The sequence below is a fragment of the Mobula hypostoma genome, chromosome 13, assembly GCF_963921235.1.
Source record: "Mobula hypostoma chromosome 13, sMobHyp1.1, whole genome shotgun sequence".
NCBI lineage: Eukaryota > Metazoa > Chordata > Chondrichthyes > Myliobatiformes > Myliobatidae > Mobula > Mobula hypostoma.
The window spans coordinates 69,531,046-69,555,047 of NC_086109.1; the positions used below are offsets into that span (position 1 = coordinate 69,531,046).

The following is a 24,002-nucleotide window of genomic DNA, read 5'->3' on the forward strand; positions in this document are numbered from 1 at the left end:
AAAGACAGAAAGAAAAACTATGAAGCAGAGTATACGTCAAGACAACCTGACTGATATTTTTGCATGGTTTGAGTTTTCAAAAGCTGTAAGCATTCAGATTTGTGGGGATTGAGATGCCAAAATGCTAATGAGGCAGGTATTGTAAGGGATCAATCAGAAAGTAAAAAAAAACATAAAAGGTACATTACTTTAGGATACCCAAGCTTTCTTGAAAAAAAAGGAAGCCTACAAAATTCCCTACACATTCCAAAGCTGTCAGTGTAGTGTCTGTGCTATTGACAGCTGATTCATGTGTAAATTTACATGTCCTGTTGGTACCAGATGCTGAATATGAAATGCATGCTCCTGTGCTGGCAGAGGGTACAGCTCAGGCAAATCAGAAAGAACTGTCAAAAACAGATGTCCGTTATGAGAGAGCTTGCCAACAGAATTTTCTGTGCAAGTGATTAGAGGTGGATTTCAGCTAAGAGAGAGTCGTGCAAATGAGCCGTGAGTGGAGCTCAGATTCAAACAATACTTAACTGTGTGACAGCTTGAATAATCCTGATAGTATATTGGGAGTGCAACATTCAAGGCAATTTAATAAATACTAAGCAAATTGAAATACCCTATAGAGGGAAAGGAAAGTACTTAATTGATGCCCAGGGTGGTAATAAATAACCTCTTTCTTTATCAATTAGCAAATATTCTATATCATTGCTCATTATTAGCCTGAAGAGAGGCACCAGGCATCACAGGGAAGTTGTGAAGAGATGCAAACAAGAGGAGGACAGGAAATAATTCCACTGCTCAGAGGAAGTACACATTCTATAGTATACATTGCGTAGAGAAGAGAATTGATGTTTAGATAGTTGTATATTGGGACCAATTCAAAACTCAAGCGAAAAAGTCAATTGGGCTGTTTGTGTTTTTCAGAAAACAAAAAAAAACTGCAAATGGCAGAAATAGGACATAAAAAAAGACAAATGGAGGAAATACTTAGCAGGCAATGTCAATTGCAGAGAGGGATACCAAATAAAAGATTTAGTGTGTAACTTTTCATCAGAATTTGAAAAAAGTTCAGAAGCAAGTGTGTTTTAAGTTGCAGAGAGTGGAAGGAGTGAAGAGAGCAGTAGGAATATCTGTGTGGTTAGGGTGGAACCCAAGATTGTTGAGTTGACACCAGAGCTGTTCTTCCTGTCTGAGAGTAGGTGATAAACGCTGAGGAATTACAACCAACCTACATGGGGTATGTGTGAGTTAGGAGATAGTGAAGAAAGAATAAAACAACAAGCTGGAGCTGTGAGGTGAGAATATGGCAACGTACAATTGCATTTTTCTTTGTTTTAAAGGAAGACTGAATTGATTCACTTGAAAATTCTCCACTCAGAATGCCATTGAAACTTCAAAATTATTTCCCAGTCACATACCAGAGAGATTTCCATATATCCAAGAGCCCCAGTGAACGACAACTTTAATGCATGTTCCCAACTTGCAAGAAACACGCTCCTGCATTTGAGACCTGAGCAGCTGTGCCTTTATGTAGAATTACAAAAATATTTTGATAGACATAAACCAGACAATCTGCAATTCCAACAAAAGGATAAACCTGCATGAATATTGACTCTGTTATTGCAGTTAGTATCAGCCAGTGATTTATAACATTACCTCACATAATCAACAGCAATGCCTGGATTTCAAGAAATCTGAAATTTGCTCTTAATCACTGCTAGTCCATTTTCTGTGGTGGGATGTCTACTAACCTCTGCCTACATCAATCATTCAAGCTCAGCTCTCAACTTCTGTTGGACAGCTACTGGAACATATCATTGAAGGTACGATTCCTGGCTGCATACATATAACTTGCTATATAGATTCAAACATATCTTCAAATTTATCAAGTGGTTGCTCCTTTTTGAGTGAACAACCTGCAGCTGCACCAAAGGGTCCAGGCACAAAACACTGGCTGTTTATTCATTTCCATAGATGCTGCCTGATCTGCTGAGTTCCTCTGGTATTTTGTGTGTGTTGCTGTAGATTTCCAAGGGTGTTCAGAATACCTTGTGTTTATGAGCCTCTTATCTCAATTGGTTTTCCTTCTGGTACTGTTAACAGAGAAGGGCGGGGTGGAGATGCTTCTCTACCAAAGGAGGTGTAAGGTGCTCCTTCCCTCTGCTAGCCTGCAGGTCACCCTTAAGCAATGTGTAATACCTGCTTAGCAACCCCCTCCCAATCATGGTCATGTGAAGCCAAGGGAGCAGGTGGTGGATGGTCATATGAGCAGATTATAGGTCCTGATTATGCGACCGCTCATCCCAGGCAGACAATCTCTGAAGAGTATGACAATGGGTGGGTTCACCAATCTTGTAAAAGCACTGCCCAGAAAAAGAAAATGGCAAACCACTTCCATAGAAAATTTTCCAAGATCAATCATGGTCATGGAAAGACCATGATCACCTATGTCATTCTAGACATGGCACGTAACAAACACACTGTTAACAGTTCTATCTGTTGAGCTTTATGGCTATGGTGGAATGACACACAGAACTATACATGTACAGTAACTTCTGCTTTGTGCTCCTTTCTATTCCTTGGATTTTCAGCATCTATTTTCCCAGTGGTACACTTGTACTTAGTATTTTCAATCTCATTAATCTTTCTTGCAAACTTAGGAATGATACTGAAAATTGCACAGCTGACTACCTAGAACAATATCTTCTCTTCTATTTTCTTCCACAGGAGGAGAAGTCTTTATTAGGAGCCTGGGCTTGTCTACATTGTACATTTCATTTAAAGCAAACAATGACAGGTATTAGCAGTAAACTAAAACAGCAAGGTGGCAGAAAGCAGTTTCAGCCTGCTAACTTGAGCTTTTATCAGTTTTTGGAATAAAAAATGATTTGGACAAAAATGTAGATGGGTGGATTAGGAAGTCTGTAGATATCACAACAATTGGTAGACTTGTGGATAGTGAAGGAGGGATAGACAGGAAAGAAAAGGAGGTGGGGTAGCGTTGCTGGTTAGAGAGGAGATTAACGCAATAGAAAGGAAGGACATTAGCCTGGAGGATGTGGAATCGATATGGGTAGAGCTGCGTAAAACTAAGGGGCAGAAAATGCTGGTGGGAGTTGTGTACAGGACACCTAACAGTAGTAGAGAGATTGGGGATGGCATTAAACAGAAAATTAGAAATGCGTGCAATGAAGGAACAGTAGTTATAATGGGTGACTTCAATCCACATATAGATTGGGTGAACCAAATTAGTAAGGGTGCTGAGGAAGAGGATTTCTTAGAATGTATGCGGGATGGTTTTCTGAACCAACATGTCGAGTAACCAACTAGAGAGCAGGCCATTCTAGACTGGATATTGAGCAATGAGGAAGGGTTAGTTAGCAATCTTGTCGAGCGAGGCCCCTTGGGTAAGAGTGACCATAATATGGTGGAATTCTTCATTAAGATGGAGCGTGACATAGTTAATTCAGAAACAAAGGTTCTGAACTTAAAGAAGAGTAATTTTGAAGGTATGAGACATGAATTAGCTAAGATAGACTGGCAAATGATACTTAAAGGTTGACAGTAGATATGGAATGGCAAGCATTTAACGATCGCATGGATGAACTACAACAATTGTTCATCCCAGTTTGGCAAAAGAATAAACCAGGGAAGGTAGTGCACCCGTGGCTGACAAGGGAAATTAGGGATGGTATCAATTCCAAAGAAGAAACATACAAATTAGCCAGAAAAAGCGGCACACCTGAGAACTGGGAGAAATTCAGAGTCCAGCAGAGGAGGACAAAGGGGTTAATTAGCAAAGGGAAAAAAGATTATGAGAGAAAGCTGGCAGGGAACATAAAAACTGACTGTAAAAGCTTATATAGATATGTGAAAAGAAAAAGATTGATTAAGACAAATGTAGGTCCCTCACAGTCTGAAACAGGTGAATTGATCATGGGGAACAAGGACATGGCAGACCAATTGAATAACTACTTTGGTTCTGTCTTCACTAAGGAGGACATAAATAATCTTCCGGAAATAGTAGGGGACCGAGGGTCTAGTGAGATGGAGGAACTGAGGGAAATACATGTTAGTAGGGAAGTGGTGTTAGGTAAATTGAAGGGATTAAAGGCAGATAAATCCCCAGGGCCAGATGGTCTGCATCCCAGAGTGCTTAAGGATGTAGCCCAAGAAATAGTGGATGCATTAGTGATAATTTTTCAAAACTCTTTAGATTCTGGATTAGTTCCTGAGGATTGGAGGGTGGCTAATGTAACCTTGCTTTTTAAAAAAGGAGGGAGAAAGAAACCGGGGAATTATAGACTGGTTAGCCTGACATCGGTGGTGGGGAAAATGCTAGAGTAAGTTATCAAGGATGTGATAACAGCACATTTGGAGAGCAGTGAAATCATCAGACAAAGTCAGCATGGATTTGTGAAAGGAAAAGCATGTCTGACGAATCTTACAGAATTTTTTTGAGGATGTAACTAGTAGAGTGGATAGGGGAGAACCAGTATATTTGGATTTTCAAAAGGCTTTTGACAAGGTCCCACACGGGAGGTTAGTGTGCAAACTTAAAGCACACGGTATTGGGGGTATGGTATTGATGTGGATAGAGAATTGGTTGGCAGACAGGAAGCAAAGAGTGGGAATTAACGGGACCTTTTCAGAATGGCAGGCAGTGACTAGTGGGATACCGCAAGGCTCAGTGCTGGGACCCAATTGTTTACAATATATATATTAATGATTTAGACGAGGGAATTAAATGCAGCATCTCCAAGTTTGCGGATGACACGAAGCTGGGTGGCAGTGTTAGCTGTGAGGAGGATGCTAAGAGAATGCAGGGTGACTTGGATAGGTTAGTTAAGCGGGCAAATTCATGACAGATGCAATTTAATGTGGATAAATGTGAAGTTATCCACTTTGGTGGCAAAAACAGGAAAACAGATTATTATCTGAATGGTGGCCGATTAGGAAAAGGGGAGGTGCAACGAGACCTGGGTGTCATTATACACCAGTCATTGAAAGTGGTCATGCAGGTACAGCAGGCGGTGAAAAAGGTGAATGGTATGCTGGCATTCATAGCAAGAGGATTCAAGTACAGGAGCAGGGAGGTACTACTGCAGTTGTACAAGGCCTTGGTGAGACCACAGCTGGAGTATTGTGTGCAGTTTTGGTCCCCTAATCTGAGGAAAGACATTCTTGCCACAGAGGGAATACAAAGAAGGTTCACCAGATTGATTCTTGGGATGGCAGGACATTCATATGTTGAAAGACTGGATCGACTAGGCTTATACTCATTGGAATTTAGAAGATTGAGGGGGGATCTTATTGAAATGTATAAAATTCTAAAGGGATTGGACAGGCTAGATGCAAGAAGATTGCTCCCGATGTTGGAAAGTCCAGAACGAGGGGTCATACTTTAAGGATAAAGGGGAAGCCTTTTAGGACCGAGATGAGGAAAAACTTCTTCACACAGAGAGTGGTGAATCTGTGGAATTCTCTGCCACAGGAAACAGCTGAGGCCAGTTCATTGGCTGTATTTAAGAGGGAGTTAGATATGGCCCTTGTGACTAAAGGGATCGGGGGTATGGAAAGAAAGCAGGTACAGGGTTCTGAGTTGGATGATCAGCCATGATCATACTGACTGGCGGTGCAGGCTCGATGGGCCAAATGGCCTACTCCTGCACCTATTTTCTATGTTTCTATGTTTCTATGAGGTCATCAAGGTATATAACAGGATAGAGATCTGTTGGAGATATGGTCAAAGGAATGGCAAATGAAGTTTGATCCAGATAAATACGAAGTGATTTACTTTGGGAGGTCAAATGTAAGGAAAAATTATACAGGAAGTGGCAGTACCGCCAGAACAGAGTGATCTTTTGGGGCAGGTTCACATTTCCCTGAAAATAGTAACATGAGTAGAAAGCACGGTAAAGAAGGCATTATCATGCTTGACTTCATTAGTTAAAACAATGAATATAAAAGCTAGGAGGTCAAGTTGCAACTATATAAAAGTTTGGCTGGACCACATTTTGGAGTATTGTGTGCAGTTTGGTTACTGCATTACAAGAAGGATGTAAAGGTTTTAGAGAGGGTGCAGAAGAACTTCACTACAATGCTGTGTGGATCCAGATTGTATAAACTATAAGAAGAGATTGGGCAAACTTAGATTGCTTTCTCTGGAGCATTAGAGATTGCGAAAAGACCTAATAAATGTTTATAAAATTATGAGAGTCATAAATAGGGCAGACAGATTTTTTTTCCCCAAATACTAAATGGTGTTGCCCTATATGAGAGATGGGGAAAGTTTCGAGGAAATGTGCACAGAGTTATAGGTGGGATGGTGATATTTAAGAGCATTCAGACAGGCATATCAACATACAGGGAGTGAAAGGCTATGGATCATATGCTTGCAGCTGTTCTATATACTCCAGTGAAGTCTTTGGAAATCAGCTGAAATCATTCTAAACTGAAGATATTTATGAACTAGTTTATTTACGAACTAGACTATAAAAGATATCCATTTGCATAAGTCGTAAGTGAGCTTCTGAACCTTATAAGATTCTGAGTATAAAAGACAAGGTGGATGTCAAGGTATTTTCTTAAGTGGGAGGATACTGGACTGTGTGCGATGGGAGTGGGTGGGCATAGTTACAAGATTAGGGGCCAGTCATATAGAACTTCTGGTGAATCTCTGGAAATTCCTACCCTGGGATGTTATGGAGATCGAAACATTTGGGGTATTAGAAGTGGAAGTAGATAAAATTTTTGAAAGATCAGGAAATTGAAAGATGTGGGGAACGGGCTCGGGAGAGATGAAGTCTGAGACAGATCACCCTGATCTTACTGAATGACGGGGCAGGCTTGAGTGGGTCAAGTGGCTTAATCCTGTTCCTTTTTCATGTTCTTCTACTGCTCAGCAAACACTCGAGCCTTAAAAAGCCTTAATATATATACTTATGTTTGTGTTATAAATGTTTCAAAATGTATGGATTTTTAAGGCAATGATAATTATAATTAGTTTATAATTATAAAATATTTAATCTTCTACCTTAACCAAATATACATACTTGATTTTTTTTTGCTGTTTTTTGTAATATTTCAAAGTTAGCTAATATCCGTGCTTTCTCCTTGCAGGTTTAGTGTCTGACAAATACTTCAATAAGTTTGTCTGCTTAAACCAGGTGCATAAGGTAATGGTGACTGGGCACCAAATACCCTTCAGATCTAATGCCTGAATATACTGTATGTAACGCCAGAACAATAAAGCATTGGAACAGACATTTTGACCCATGACGTCAGCATGATAGAAACTTGGATGCATGGATTCAGAATTGGCATGCCCACAGAAGGAAGAGGGTGCTGGCATATGAAATTTATTTTGCCTGGAGGTTTAGTGACTAGTAGTGTTCTGGAAGTATCTGTTCTAGAACTCCTACTCTTTATGACTTTAAAATATGACTTGGATACAGAAGTGGAAGGGCGGGTTAATAAGTTTGCAGATGACATGAAAGGTTGTGGTGCTGTGGGTAGTGTTGTAAGTTGTTACAGGCTACAAAGGATTGAGACAGGATGCAAAGCTGGATGGAGAAATGGCAGTTTTTATCTGGAAAAGTATGAAGTGATATACTTTGGAAGATCAAATAAAGTGGATTACAAGGTTAATGACCAGAAATTTTAGCATTGTGGCGGAATAGAGGGATCTAGAGGATGGATGTGGAAATTTTAGAAAGGGTGTAGAGGAGATTAGCCATTATGCTGCCTGGATTACAGAATCAACCGATGATCTTATTTTAAGGACTCTTTCTTTATCTTGTCATTTCACGCTCTTGTTATTTATTACTCTTTATTTAAGTTTACATTTACAAAGTGTCATGTTCATTGATTCTGTTCACAGTTACTGTTCTATAGATTTGCTAGGTATACCCGCAGGGAAAAGAATGTCAGAGTTGTATGTGGTTAACATGTATGTACTCTGATAATAAATTTTACTTTAACCTTTGAGCATGTCTTATGAGGAAAGATTGAGTGTGCTAGGGCTTTCCTCCTGGAGCAAACGAGGATGAGAAGTGACATAATAGATGTGTTTAAGATTATGAGAGGCATAGATAGAGTGGAGCTTAGGGGAAATTTCAGAGATATGTTTTTACACAGAGACAGGTGTGTGTCTGGAACACATTGCTAGGGTTGATGCTAAAATGGGATACAATAGGGCAATCTAAAAGATTCTTAGATAGACACATGGATGTCAGAAAAAGAAGGGTATGGGCTGTGTAGGAGTGAAGGGTTAGATTGATTGTTGAGTAGATTTACATAGGTTGGCACAACCTCATGGGCCTATAACGGTGCAATGTCTTTTGTTCAAACTCAATACTAACCCACTTAAACACACCATCATATCTACTTCACCCACTATCCCTGGAAGCCCATTCCAGACATCAACCTTTTTCTGTGTAAAAATTTCCTTTCCCCTCTCACCTTAAATGCTTGTCCTCTGGTACTTGATCTTGGGAAAAAGAGAGAAGAGGATATTTATGTTATGAGACCTGCTACCATCGTGGTAAGCATTTTAACCAGGCCAATGTTGATACGAAAGTCCAAAATGAAATTTCATCACCAAAATACATCACGTGTGCTTGAAGTCCTCTCTTATTACCAAAATCTTATTACCAAAGATCCTGAATACCTTTCAAATGTTTGTTGTTGCGAAAGTCTTTTGAAATATTTTTACACGTCTCTGTTAAATGGCCTTAAACAAGACCATAAGACCATAAGACATAGTAAGCAGAAATAGGCCATTCATCCCATTGAGTCTGCCCCACTACTAAATCATGGCTAATTTACTTTCCCTCTCAACCCCATATTCCTGCCTTCTCCTCATAGCCTTCGATACCCATATTAATCAAGAACCTGTCAACCTCCACTTCAACTATACACCATAACTTGATCTCCATTGTAGTCTATGGCAATAAATTCCACAAGTTTCTCACTCTCTGACTATAGAAATTCCCCCTAACCTCTGTTCTAAAGAATGTCCTTCTAATCTAAGGCTATGCTTTTTGATCCAAAACTCTCCCACCATTGGAAACATTCTCTTCATGTCCACTCCATCTAGTCCTTTCAATATCTGGTAGGTTGCAGTGAGATATCCTCTCACACTTCTGAACTCCAGCAGGTACAAACCTAAGCCATCAAATGCTCCTCACATGTTAATCCTTCTGTTCCCAGGATCATTTGTGTAAACCTCATATGGACCCTCTTGAAAGCTAGCACATCTTTTCTGAGGTGTGGGTCCCAAAGCTGATCCCAATACTCCAAATGTAGCATGACCAATGCATTATAAAGTCACAGCATTACATTTTGCTTTTATATTAATGATGGATGACGCTTTTTTGAGACATTACCATTTGAAGATATCCTTGATGTTTGGGAGGCTGGTGGCCATGATGGATCTGTCTGAGCTTACAACCCTCTGCAGCTTTTTCAGTTCTTGTGCAGTGGCACCTCTATTCAAGACGGTGATGACCATAAGACCAGTTAGAATCCTCTCCACAATACATTTGTAAAAATTTGCTGGCGTCTTAGATCTACCAAATCTTCTCAAGCTCCTGATGAAATAGAGGCACTAGTGTGCCTTCTTTATAATGCATCAATATGCTTTGCTTCAGGATAGATCTTCAGAAATGATGGCACTCAAGAACTTGAATCTGCTTGTTAAGAAAACTGGACTTATGTGACTATTACAGATATTAATTCAAGCAAGAACCAGTCTTCAGTTCTTAATGTAAATTGTACTTTGCAAGCAGTAAATTGAAGTTGCAAAAAAAAAAGCAATACTGTTTGTGAAACACAGGTTGGTCCACAGACTAAGAGCTATGGTTTGCAAATTGGTGACCATTTGACATCAGTGAAACATTAGGACAATGGGATTGTGTTAATTAGCCAACACTCAATGTGTAAGAGAAAGAAGAAAAAAATCCGATTGCTGGAGCAGCTCAAAGTAGGTCCAAAGCCTTGCTTATCAGTTCATCATATTAGCAGGCACGGAGCACAGCAGCTGGGGCAGTCTTCATAACCTCAGAGCCATGGAGATGACTATTGCGGAGAACAAGTGATATTCGCTCTCATCACAACAGGCACTCTGTCTTTTCAGACTGTCTGGGCTGGCATTTAAATGGATCCAACAACAGAACAGTGAAAGGCTCCATGTCCCAAAGAGAGGAGTGAAGATTGTGGAGAGCGAGCAAAATCAGCTCTCGCCTCTGATCTGGGCTGACATTTAAATTGTCTAAACAGTGCGTTGTACCTTGCACTAGGCCCTGGTTACTGCAAAGGACTCAGAGCCTAGATCACGCTGCCCAGTGACTTACTGCAGGCCCAGATTCCATCGCCCAGCCTAAGGCCTCTCTCAAACTCTTCAGATCAGCTCGGCACTCAGAGCAATTCAACTTCGCTTCTGAGCTAGTTGAACAAGCACCGAATCTTCTCTGCCCAGACCCCGACTTCCTCTTTTGGCATCCAGAGTGATCCACCCTTGCTCCCAGGCCAGCTGTATGGGCATTGGAACTCCATCTGCAACACACTGTCTTGGCTCATCCACTGAACTTGCCTCGCCATCGCTCATCTTTTCACTGTTTTCAGCAATAATTTAACACAATTTACCTGAGAAAAGGTATTACTACTGATGTTTTTAGTCAGATTTCTTGGCATTTTGACTACCAAATGATGCCATCTTAACTGGAACCAGCTGATCTATCTGATCTATTTCACTTCTTTATGACTCCTTATCACCATCTGATTTTCTGCTGAAAACAGTTGTACTATTTGCACATTTATAAATTGAATTTGTTCTGTGCCCAGCCACACAGCCATGCATGTAAAGAGAATAGAGCAGTGGGTGAAGCACATATCCTTGAGGTATGCCAGTGTTGATTGTCAGCGATGAGGAGATGTTATTTCCAATCTGCACGCACTGTGGTCTCCTGGTGAGGAAATCAAAGATCCAGTTGCAGAGTGAGGTTCAGAGGCCTACCCTTTTTGGGCACCAGTATGATTGATGCCCTTTTATTTCTTGAAGGAATGCTAGGCTCAAGCAAGTATGGCGTGGACCAATATTATATCTCTAGACAAAAACAGAACCAAGACAAACCTTATATTTATGTTTTGTGATAATATAATAGAATGCCCCAAGGGTATCACATAGGCTTACTCATACACAGTAATGTGGGAGGCAAAATGTGAAAGAGTTTAAGGAAGAAAATAAAAGTCTGAAATGCAGAATACTTATTAAGTGAAAGGAGGCTGAAAAATGTTGTTTTTCCAAGGCACTTGCAAGTCCTCAAACACAGGTGAGGAAAATGCAGGTGCTACAGGCAATTAGGAAAGAAAATTGTATGTTGGCCTTTATTGTAAAGCAATTTCAGTAAAACAGTAAAGATACTTTATTGCAATTATGTAAGACCCTGCTGAGACCACACCTGGAGTATTAGTAAAAATTTGGTCTCCTTAACTAAGAGAAAGAATATCGTTACTACAAAGGGGATGAAGTGAACATTGATACTTTGGATAAAGGCTTTGTCACGTCAGGAGAGATTAAGGTTAGATCTCTTCTCCAGTGTTTGGGCGAGGTGGCCTCATTAAATCACACTAAGTTTTTAGAGGGCATGCAGTGACTGAAATTAAAATAATGCAGTAGTCTGGAGTTACTGATCTCTATCTCAAATAAGGGGAGGCCTTTTAAGAAAGAAGTGAGAAGCTTCCTCACCCAGAGATTGGTGAAGGGATAGAATTTTCAAACCCATGGAGATTGTAGCTGTTCAGTCATTGATTGCATCCAAGCTGGTGGATGAAAGATTACTCAATATTAAAACAATTCTCGGATGAGAGAAAAGGATCGGAAAAGGGCATTGAGGAAGAAGTCAGCCATGATGTTATTGAATGACGGAGCAGGATCTAGGGCCCAACTGGCCTACACTTGCTCCTGTTTCTTCTGATGGAGAAGGAAAGATATTTGAAAACTTTAGTTTTTGAGGCAATTGGTTGATAATATGTGGACACTGACAGGGCAAAAAATAAATATATATGAGGAATGAATGCTGACCAAAACTGAGGAACATAAAATTATTGATGATTTTTTTCACTTGGAAGATTACGAAGACGGTGAAGGCTAAGGTCCTATTGGCATTTGAATACAAGGAAGAGAATTTTAAAATTAAGACACCAGTAACTGAAATATAATTTTGGTCAAAAGTCATAGTACAAATGAACTGCATGGGACACATGATACAGATCAGGTCAGATGGCATATAAGTTCGCCTTTTCAGGAGAAAATATATATGATATACATTCGATACGTGCTCCCATACAAACTGAATATTGTGTGATAATTTTTTTTTATTTTCTGCCTTGTTTATCTTGAAGGTAACTTCATCCATTATTTGTGAGCTGGGCAACTCATTGATTGATACTGAAGGGCAAGCAGTTCCAACATCAAAAGGAAATTGAACTTCCAGTGTAAATTTAAGTTAATATGGTTGTGTGCTGACCAAACAATACATATATTGTTCTTATCGGTTATGACTAATTCAGTGTTTTGTTCACATTGTTTCATATTTAGGGATAAACAATTCAGCAAGAGGATCAATAATATTTTCCAACTTACCAGAGCTCTTTTGGATGTAAGTAAAAATATAAATTTGGCTGAAACATATTATCTTTGAAGTAGAATTTTAATACTGACGTGGATTTTATTTTACTAATCTATATTTCAAAGTGTACACCCAATCACACACACACAAATATATGCTGAATCCGTATCAGCAGACATCATACGGCTGTTTGTGCATCTAAATGTCGAACTCTGTATTACCAATGGCCAAAGAATAATTGCAATTTCATTTCTGGAACTATTCATGCTTTGAATAACATTAGGAGAGTTCTATTATTTTGTGAAATTGTTTGGTCCCTGTTCCAGTTGGATGGCAGCTTTATTTCTTTGTTCCCCATTTTAAGTGGTATCAAGATACCTTACTGACACCAGATCTTTGATAGAAAGAAACAGTAAATCCTTCCTTGTGAACTGTTTGAAATCACTCTCATTGGATCTTTGTAATGGAAAATACAGTTACTTTACAATTTAGCATGCAAAAAAAAATCTGCCTAATATGTAATAATTATGTGATAGCTTCAGTGTTCGCTGGTTTTTCATTTTGTCCATTTTATTCCTGAAAGATACTTTATACAATTCTTTACCATCAGCAAGGGGGATTAAATGAACATTTCTGGCAAATTTTAGTGAAGCTTTGAAAAACTGAATAGTTTTGGTGCAGGGTTAGTAATTTTAGAACTATGAACTATGGAGTTTGAATTGTTCCAAAACATGAGTATTTAAATTTCACTAATTAATAAAATCTGGGAGAAATATTAGAAAAAACTTCTATCATCAAGAAAACCATGAATGGCCTGTGAAACCAAATCGGTTGGCAGAGAATCTCCTCACGTGATTCCAGATTCACTGGGAAGTGTCAGAGAGTAATCGAATCATATGGCACAGAAACAAGCCCTTTAGCCCTTCTAATTAACGCCAGCCAAGATGTCAATCTAAGCTCATCCCATTTATCCATATATAAAGAATATCCTTCTCAAAATTTCCTATCTATGTTAATGTCCAAGTATCTTTTAATATTGTCATTATAAGTGCCTCAACCAGTTCCTCTGGCAGCTTGTTACATATATGCACCACCCATCTGTGTTAAGTGACCTTTTTACATCTTTCACCTGTCACTTTAAACCACTTTCCTCTGGTTTCTGATTTCCTTTCCTTGTTCATATTTATAAGCCTCCCCCCCCACCCCACCGATTTTATACACCTCCAGTTATTCTTCAGTCTTTCAAACTCCAAGGAATAAAGACCTAGCCTGCCCAACCTCTCCCTATAACTGAGGCCCTCAATTTCTGGCCACATTCTGATAAATGTTCTTTGAACTCTTTCCAGCTTTATGATGCCTTTCCTATAACAGAGTATCCAAAATTGTGCAGAGTACTCCACCAGCTGTGGCCTCAAGAATGCCTTGAACAAGGTCAACGTAACTTTGTAATTCTATACTCAGTTACCCTCAATAATGAAGGTCAGTATGTCAACAGCCTTCTTCACCACTCTGTCCATCTGGAACATCACTTTCAGGGAACTATGTATTTATCTCCGAGGAAGATCAATTCTATAACACTCTCCCTAAGCATTGCCGTTTCCTGTGACTACCATACCCCAGTTTGTCTTCCCTAGATCCACACTTAGTTGGATTGAACACCAACACTTTAGTATGATGTCAACCTTACTAAACATACCTTGAAAATTTTCAACCCAAAAAATTATAAAAATGCTGAACCACACCTGCTCAGTGTCACTCCCTGGGGCATACCGCTGGTTACAGGCTTCCAGTCCAAAAAATAACCTTCTATCATTACCTTGTGTTTCCAACCATCAAGCCAGTTATGTATCTACTGAGTTAGTTCATCCTGGTTAATAGAACACTGCAAGGATCCAAGCAAATTTTTCTGTCCAATGACAATTGAGGATGGACATCAAATGCCAGTTTTGTTACTGGTGTTCACACAAATTAAAACTTTGCCAGGACTGAAGATGTCACATTTGAATGCACATAGTATATGAAACAAGGTAGATGAGGTTATTGGTAGGTAAGATGTGGGCATCACAGAATTGTGGATGAAAGAAGATCATAGCTGGGACTAAGGCTACACATCCTATTCCCTGCTGGTAAAAAACGAGTGCAAGCAAATCCTTAGCTAGAATTGACAAAGGATTAGAATATGGGGAATCCTTTTGGGTTAAGGAACTGAAAGGGTGAAAGGATACTGATGGGAGTTAAATAAAGGCCTCCAAATATTAAACAGAATGGGTAGAACAAATGACAACTGGAGATAAAGAAAAGGTATCCCCCAAAAAAAGCAATTGCATAGTCATCATGCAGATAGTCTAGAAAAATTGATCTCAAGAGAAGAAATTTGTAGAATACCTGAGAGGTGGCTTTTTAGTGCAGCTTGTGTTTGAGCTCACCTGGTAAATCAATTTTGGATCAGGTATTGTGCAATGAACCCAATTTGATTGGGGGGCTTAAAGTAAAAAACATTTAGGAGGCAGTGATAATAATATGATAGAATTCACCCTGAATTTTGAGAGAAAAAGTTAAAATTCAATGATCAGTGTTACGGTTGAATGAAGGTATCCATAGAAACATGCAAGAGGAGCAGGCTAAAGTTGATTGGAAAGCAACAAAGACAGTAGTTTCTGGGGGTAATTCAGGATTATATCATCCCAAAGATGAAGAAGCATTCTAAGGGAGAATGAGGCAACCGTGGTTGAGAAGGGAAGTCAAATTCAGCATAAAAGCAAAAGGAAGTCATGCAATATTGCAAAAACTAGCAGAAAGTTAGAGGATTAGAAAACTGTTAAAAAACCAACAGAACACACATAATTAAGTAATAAGGTTGAAAATATGAAATATAAATATAAGCTAACTATAATGTAGAAGAGAATACCAGAAGTTATTTTTTCAAATATATAAAGGGGAAAAGACTGGACATCCAGTGCAGGAAATGATACTGGAGAAATAGTAATGGGGAACAAAAAAATGGCAGTTGAAATGAGTAAGTATTTTCAAAGTTCAAAGGATCAAAATATGTACACGTAGCCTGGGGAAAAGTACAAGTTCAGGACAACAAAGACTTTTTTGGGTTTTATTTCCTTTATTTGTTTTAGATGTTTACGTGCCAGAAGAGGGTCGCAAAACAAAATGAACGAATTTACAACCAGTTACAACCTTAGTTTAACTTTCGATCCACACCCTTGTGTACGGACAGAATTGCGTATGCAGTATAAAAAATACCAGAACTAATACGGTACGAATACGGTAGTGGCAATCCTGAAGTAGCACAATACGAACAACATTAGAATCCCACCCACCCTGCATCTTATACATAACAGCGAAAACTGTAAGTGAGTCCATCTCACTAAGATGTACACACGTGCTGAACTTCCGAACAGAGACTAAACATTCACGTTACGCGGTTACATGCACAATCAGTCCCGATACAATAAAGTTAGACAAAAGGTACACTTTGGCTCAACTTTTACAAGGTATTGCCTGGTAGTTAAATTACAGGAAGACTGACCTACTTGGATGGTGAGGAACTTGGTATAAGCCACGGTACCCAGCGTTGATTTCTTCACTCGTGGAAATCTAAAGCATCCACATGTAAAACATGTCAAATTACCGATATTCTCGATCCGCCAACAAGCATAAACGAATCCACATGGATATTGTCAATTAAAGCTCACCTTTCCTCACCACGCCCAGCCTCATGAGGATCCAAATCCAACACCTTACCAAGTCTTCAGCAGAAAGCAAAATGGTCTCCCCACTATCCCGCGCATGTGTAATGACATCACCGTCTCCCTTAAAGGCACAGACAACAATTCTAGCATTACCCGGATGGATGCCTAAGTACACTTTTAACGATACCGAATAAGATCTGATGGTCACCCGCTTACATACATATATGTTACCTTGTGATTCATTTTCTTTCATGCATTTATAGTCAAAAAGAAATGCAATAGGATTTTATGAAAACCATGCATAAGCAAAGATTGACATGCAACCAAAATGCAGACTTTGCAAATAAAAATAATACTGAGAACATAAGTTGTAAAGAGTCCCTGAAAGCAAATCAGTAGGTCATAGAATCAGTGGAGAGTAGAGGTGAAAGAAATTATCCACGGTGGTACAGAAGCTTGATAGTTGAAGGGTAATAATTGTTCCTAAACCTGGTGGTGTGGGACCTAAGACTCTTGTACCTCCTTCCCAATGGCATCAATAGAAAGAGCGTGTGGCCTACATGGTGGGAATCCTTGATGATAAATGCTGCTTTCTTTTCGCTGTGCTTCCTATAGATGCACTCAATGATGGGGAGGGCTTTGCCTATGATGGACTGGGCTATGTCCACTATGTTTTGTATGCTTTTTCATACTTGGACATTGATGTTTCCATACCAGGCCATAATGCAATCAATCAGGATGTTCTCCATTGCGAATCTGTAGAAGTCTGTCAAATTTATAGATGACGTGCCAAATCTGCGCAAACTTCAAAGAATGTAGAGTCATTGTCAATGCCTTCTTTGCGATGACACTTACGTGCTGGTCCCAGGGCAGATCCATTGAAATGATAACAAATAAAGAACTTAAAGTTACGGACCTTCTCCACCTCCGATCCCCTAATGAGAACTGGCTCATGAACCTCCAATTTTTTTCATCTTGTAGTCAATAATCATCTCTTTGGTTTTGCTGATGTTGAGTGAGAGGTTGCTGTTGTGGCAACCTTCAACCAATTTTTCAGTCACACTCTTATATACCAATTTATCACCACCTTTCATTCGACCAACATCCGTAGTGTCATCAGCAAACTTAAGTGTACCATTGGAGCTGTACTTCACCACAGAGTCATAAATGTAAACAAGTAGAACAAGGGGCTGATGGTGATTGTGGAGGGGATGTTGTTGCCAATCTATACCAATTGGGCTTTGCAAGTGGGAAAATCGAGTATCTAGTCGCGCAAGAAGGTATCAAGGCCTAGCTCTTAGAGTTTAGTGATTTAAATGCTGAGCAGTAGTCAATGAAGAAAGCTATGTTGGCATTTATTTCAAGTGTTAGGACGCTTTGGGTCTGTACTCACTGGAATTTGCATGAGGATCTCATTGAAGCCTACCAAATGTTGAGAGGACTAGATAGGGTGGATGCAGAGAAGATATTTCCTATGGTGGAGGTATTCAGAACTGGAGGGCACAGCCTCAAAATTGGGGGGCAACTCTTTAGAACAGAGGTAAGGAGGAATTCTTTTAGCCGGAAAGTAGTAAATCTGTGGACTGCTCTGCCACAGACTGTGGTGGAGGCCAAGTCCATGCGTATATTTAAGATGGAAGTTGATCATTTCGTAATTGGTCAGGGCTTCAAAGGATATGGTGAGAAGGCAGGTGTATGGGGTTGAGTGGGATCCAGGATCAGCCATAACGGAATGGTAGAGCAGACTTGATTGGCTGAATAGCCTAATTCTGCTCCTATGTCTTATGGTCTCAGAACATCCTGATGTATATATCTTCATTATCTAGATGCTCCAGAGCTGAATGAAGAGCCAATGAAATGGTGTTTACTTTTGACCTGCTGTGAAGGTAGAAAAATTGAAATGGATCCTAGTCACTCCTTAAGCAGGTGTTTTGAGAGGGTGGTCAAGATGTGTTTCATGAGCGACCTCTCAAAGCACTTCATCACAGTGGATGTAAGTGCTACTGGAAGATAATTATTGAGGTAGGTTACTACATTCTTCTCGAACACCAGTATTATTGAAGCCTGCTTGAAGCAGGTGGGTACCTCAGACTGCTCAAGTGAGAGACTGAAGATGTCAGTAAACACTCCAGTTGATTAGCACAACTCTTCAGTTCTCAGCTAGCTGGTGCCAAACCTGCTGTGAACTGCCAACATTTTCTAGTTTATCCCAGATTTCTAATTTCTGCAGTAACTTATCTTCAACATTAGTTTCTGTGGACGTATGTCTGACAAACAATGTTAATTGACCTCCTGTGAAGCTTGAAACATCAACAATTTACTGTTTACCACTGATGCTGCCTGACCTGTTGAGTTCCTCTAGCATTTTTTTGCGTTGCAATGTCAGTTGAGCACTTTGAACCAAATGCCAACATAGTCAACAGTCTGCTTTGTGCTTTCACTCAACAAAAGAGCCCTATTCATATCTGCCTTTTGTAAACATTATCTTTCAGATAAAGCTCTATTGACAAAATTACTGAAATACATCAAAGGCACCTCTGTATTTCCCTGTTTGCTCTGAGTATTGGGATCTGTTCCATGTGCAAAATATTTCCTGAGGTAGTATTCCTTTCAACTTGCTTTGGCTACCAGGATCAGAAAATTATTTATTTATTTATTTATTTGTCTGTTTATTTATCTATTTGTTTGTTTGTTTGTATATTTATTCACTTATTTTTGAGATATGGCACAGAATAGGACCTTTTGGGCCTTTGAGCCACACCGCCCGGCAATCCCTGACTTTAATCCGAACCTAGTCATGGGACACTTTGCAATGACCAATTAATCTACCAACTGGTACATCTTTGGACTGTGCAGGAAACTGGAGCACCTGGAGGAAACGTGTGGTCATGGGAAGAACATAAAAACTCCTTACTGGGAATTGAACCCCTGTTGCCTGCATTATAAATTATTGTGCTAACCACTATGCTACCTACCACTCTGATAGACAAAATTATATGCATTTGGCTACTTTGAAATGCACAAGCACAAGGAAATCTGCAGATGCTGGAATTTCAAGCAACACACATAAAAGTTGCTGGTGAACGCAGCAGGCCAGGCAGCATCTCTAGGAAGAGGTAGAGTCGACGTTTCGGGCCGAGACCCTTCATCAGGACTAAGTGAAAGAAGAGCTAGTAAGAGATTTGAAAGTGGGAGGGCAAGGAGGAGATCCAAAATGATAGGGGAAGACAGGAGGGGGAGGGATGGAGCCAAGAGCTGGACAGTTGATTGGCAAAAGGGATATGAGAGGATCATGGGACAGGAGGCCTAGGGAGAAAGAAAGGGGGAGCGGTGAAGCCCAGAGGATGGGCAAGGAGTATAGTTAGAGGGACAGAGGGAGAAATAGGAGAGAGAGAAAAAGAATATATATATATATATATATATAAAATAAATAACGGATGGGGTACGAGTGGGAGGAGGGGCATTAATAGAAGTTAGAGAAGTCAATGTTCATGCCATCATATGAAATGCACAACCTTGTTTATTAATTCCAAAGCAACCATTATCTATCTTACACATGTATCTATTGCATGTATTTATTTTAATCAGGAGATACTGGTGTACTGATTTTAAAAGCTGAGTTTCAATAAGATAGATACTTCTATTGTTTCTAATGATTAGGTTTTATACCCTGAGAAGATTTGGAAAATAGCTGTTGTACTTTAAGGGTATTTTATTTCTAACAAGCAATCTAATTTGCTGGCAATATTGGCATTTGAATATATGTTTATCTAACAGTTAGTTGAGCCCATGTTCAGCACACATCTACATTTTATCAGTGGTTGAGGATAAGCATGACAAAAATGTATACCTTCTTGATAATAAAATGATCACTCTCAAAACATTGATCATGTTGATATTATCTGATCGTATCTGGTGTTGAGTCATTTCTTAATACTTTCTAAAAATGTTTTGACTTTATGCCTTCTGAACTTCGTAAGTATTGTTTTGCAACTTCACCCCAGAGGAACAATGTTTTGTTTAGCTGTATCCATGTGTATAGTTGAATGACAATAAACATAAATTTGAACTTTAAATTTTGTTTTTTTTTGCAATTTAGTGCATTACCAGAGTAATATTTTGCCATGTGTTATTTTGCTTTCTAGTAAAATAATCTCAGACTGAAGTTTGAAGATCTTGACTTAATGTTGTCCAGTATCTTATTGAAGCCAAAGGTACTCTGAGACCATAAAACATACAAGTGGAATTAAGCCATTCAGCCCATCGAGTCTACTTTGCTATTCCATTATGGCTGATTTACTATCCCTCTCAACCCAATTCTCCTGCTTTCTCTCCTTAACTGTTGACATTCTGACTAATTAAGAAACTATCAACCTACACTTTATACACAATGACCTGGTCTCCACGGCCATCTGTGGCAATGAATTCCACAGATGTAACACCTTCTAGCTGAAAAAATTCATCCTCATCTCTGTTCTAAATCTGATATCCCTCTATTCTGAGGCTAGGCCCTCTGGATCCTAGACTCACCTAGTTTAGGAAACATGCCTCCACATCCACTCTATCTAGGCCTTTCAATGAGATCCCTTCTCAATAATCCAATGACTACAGGCACAGAGCCATCAAAATCTCTTCATATGTTAACACTTTCATTCTTGGAATCATTCTTGTGAAACTGCTCTGGACCCCCCTCCAATGCCAGTAGATCTTTTCTTTGATGAAGAATCACAGAGGCTGAGTGGTTCCACAACAATAATCTCTCACTCAATGTCAGCAAGACCAAAGAGCTGATTATTGAGTTCGGGGGAGTAAACCGGACATTCACAAGACAGTTCTCATTGGAGGATCAGAGGTGGAGAGGGTCAGGAACTTTGAACTCCTTGGTGTTATCATTTCAGAGGATCTGTCCTGGACCCAGCATGGAAGCGCAATTATGAAGAAAACCCAGCAGTGCTCTACTTCCTTAGAAACTTCCTAAGATTCAACCTGACATGTAAAACATTGATACACTTCTCTAGATGCTTGGTGGAGAGTACATTGACTGGTTGCATCATAGCCTGCTACGGAAACACCAATGCCCTTGAATGGAAATCCTACGAAACGTAGTGGATACGGTCCAGTCCATCATGGGTAAAGTCCTCTCCACCACTGAGCACATCCACACGGAGCACTGTTGTCGGAGAGCAGCATCCATCATCCAGGACTCCCATCACCCAAATCATGCTTTCTTTTCACAGCTGCCATCAGGAAGAAGGCACAGTAGCCTCGGGATCTGCACAACCAGTTTCAGGGACAATTATTACACCACAACCAACAGGCTTATTAACCAGTAGAGATCACTTCACTCAACTTCACTTGTGTCATCACTGAAATGTTCCTGCAACCTATGGACTCACTGTTAAAGACTCTTCATCACAAGCTCTTGATGTTTAATGTTTTTTTATTGCACCTTGGTTGTTTGTTTGTCCATCCTGTTGGGTGCAGCTTTCTATTGTTTATTATGTTTCTTGGATTTACTGAGCATGGTCGCATAAAATGAATCTCAGCGTTGTATAGCACGTAATTTGATAATAAATTTACTTTGAACAAAACTGCTCACTATACTCTAAGTGCTATCTGAACAATGCCTTATAAAGCAACATTATAGCCTTGCTCGTTCCTTTCTTCTGGTGTCAACCAATGGCATCAGTTATCCATAAACAAAGCTTCCAACTCATATAACACACATCAAAGTTGCTGGTGAACGCAGCAGGCCAAGCAGCATCTGTAGGAAGAGCTACAGTCGACGTTTCAGGCCGAGACCCTTCGTCAGGACTAACTGAAGGAAGAGTGAGTAAGGGATTTGAAAGTTGGAGGGGGAGGGGGAGATCCAAAATGATAGGAGAAGACAGGAGGGGGAGGGATAGAGCCAAGAGCTGGACAGGTGATAGGCAAAAGGGGATATGAGAGGATCATGGGACAGGAGGTCAAGGAAGAAAGACAAGGGGGGGGGGACCCAGAGGATGGGCAAGAGGTATATTCAGAGGGACAGAGGGAGAAAAAGGAGAGTGAGAGAAAGAATGTGTGCATAAAAATAAGTAACAGATGGGGTACGAGGGGGAGGTGGGGCCTAGCGGAAGTTAGAGAAGTCGATGTTCATGCCATCAGGTTGGAGGCTACCCAGACGGAATATAAGGTGTTGTTCCTCCAACCTGAGTGTGGCTTCATCTTTACAGTAGAGGAGGCCGTGGATAGACATATCAGAATGGGAATGGGATGTGGAATTAAAATGTGTGGCCACTGGGAGATCCTGCTTTCTCTGGCGGACAGAGCGTAGATGTTCAGCAAAGCAGTCTCCCAGTCTGCGTCGGGTCTTGCCAATATATAAAAGGCCACACCGGGAGCACCGGCCACAGTATATCACCCCAGCCGACTCACAGGTGAAGTGTTGCCTCACCTGGAAGGACTATTTGGGGCCCTGAATGGTGGTAAGGGAGGAAGTGTAAGGGCATGTGTAGCACTTGTTCCGCTTACACGGATAAGTGCCAGGAGGGAGATCAGTGGGGAGGGATGGGGGGGACGAATGGACAAGGGAGTTGTGTAGGGAGCGATCCCTGCAGAATGCAGGGGGGGCGGGAGGGAAAGATGTGCTTAGTGGTGGGATCCCGTTGGAGGTGGCGGAAGTTATGGAGAATAATATGTTGGACCCGGAAGTTGGTGGGGTGGTAGGTGAGGACCAGGGGAACCCTATTCCTAGTGGAGTGGCGGGAGGTTGGAGTGAGAGCAGATGTACGTGAAATGGGAACTCATATGCTGTTCCTGGCAATATGGCTGCTGTATTTCCATTTCTATTCATGAATAATTCATTACACTTGAAACATTTAGTATTAATACAGACTTTCTGCTCAGTGTCCTTCTCATGGAATCACAGAAATGTGATTTATTTTCAAAATGTTACAACACTTTTTAGAGTTCAAATCTAAATGGGGCAAATGGCAACTTAATTCCAGGAAATTAAAGTTAATCTGCTTGTGCTTTGCAGCCATTTACATTTTTTTATGAAATGCAAACATAATTTGCTAATTAACTCCAAAGCTGATAACAGAAAAATGTCATAATGTGAAGGATTGATTGAAATTTATTCAGAAAACATGCATCTTTTATAAATCAACTGTATTTTTCTGCACATTATAATCAAAGTCTGGTCAGAGGCTGGCAAACTAAACACTTGCTCCTGTGCCGATTGATGTCAATAGTAATCACCTAGCGATGTATATTGCTAGTACTAATACACAACTTTAACACTGCAATGATATTGTGCTATAGGAAGTAAGTGTGACATTGCTAAATGATATATTTAATTGTGCGTATCATTATGTGTATGTATATGCTCTGCCATACATACTCAATAAATCAGATACATCATCTCTCTCCTTTTTTTTAACTACATTCTACTCCAAAGTCCTTCATCAGAACTGAAAAAGTGAGAAAAAGTAAGTGGTTTTAGGTTGCAAGGTAGAAGGAGATGAGTTACTAACTTCAAACTTTCTGCATAATCACTCAAAGCATTGAACTGCATGTGCATGTAACGAGAGCTGTATAATTCATCTCCTTCTACCTTAGGCCACGAACTTATCAATCACCCATGCTGCGGACTCTTTCTCGAGGTCCAAGACCCGTACGCTCCACAACCGCT

At 40.0% G+C, this 24,002-nt stretch overlaps 1 long non-coding RNA gene across 1 annotated transcript in view; it reads right to left on the reverse strand.

Annotated features, from left to right (window-relative positions):
* Window positions 1-24,002, reverse strand: part of LOC134355971 (uncharacterized) — a 107,538-nt gene that overhangs the window by 34,109 nt on the left and 49,427 nt on the right. The window contains exons 4-5 of the long non-coding RNA XR_010020237.1: window positions 16,331-16,448; window positions 16,165-16,232 (exon numbers count right to left, since the gene is read on the reverse strand). This is a non-coding gene — a long non-coding RNA (uncharacterized LOC134355971). The remainder of the gene's footprint in view (window positions 1-16,164; window positions 16,233-16,330; window positions 16,449-24,002) is intronic.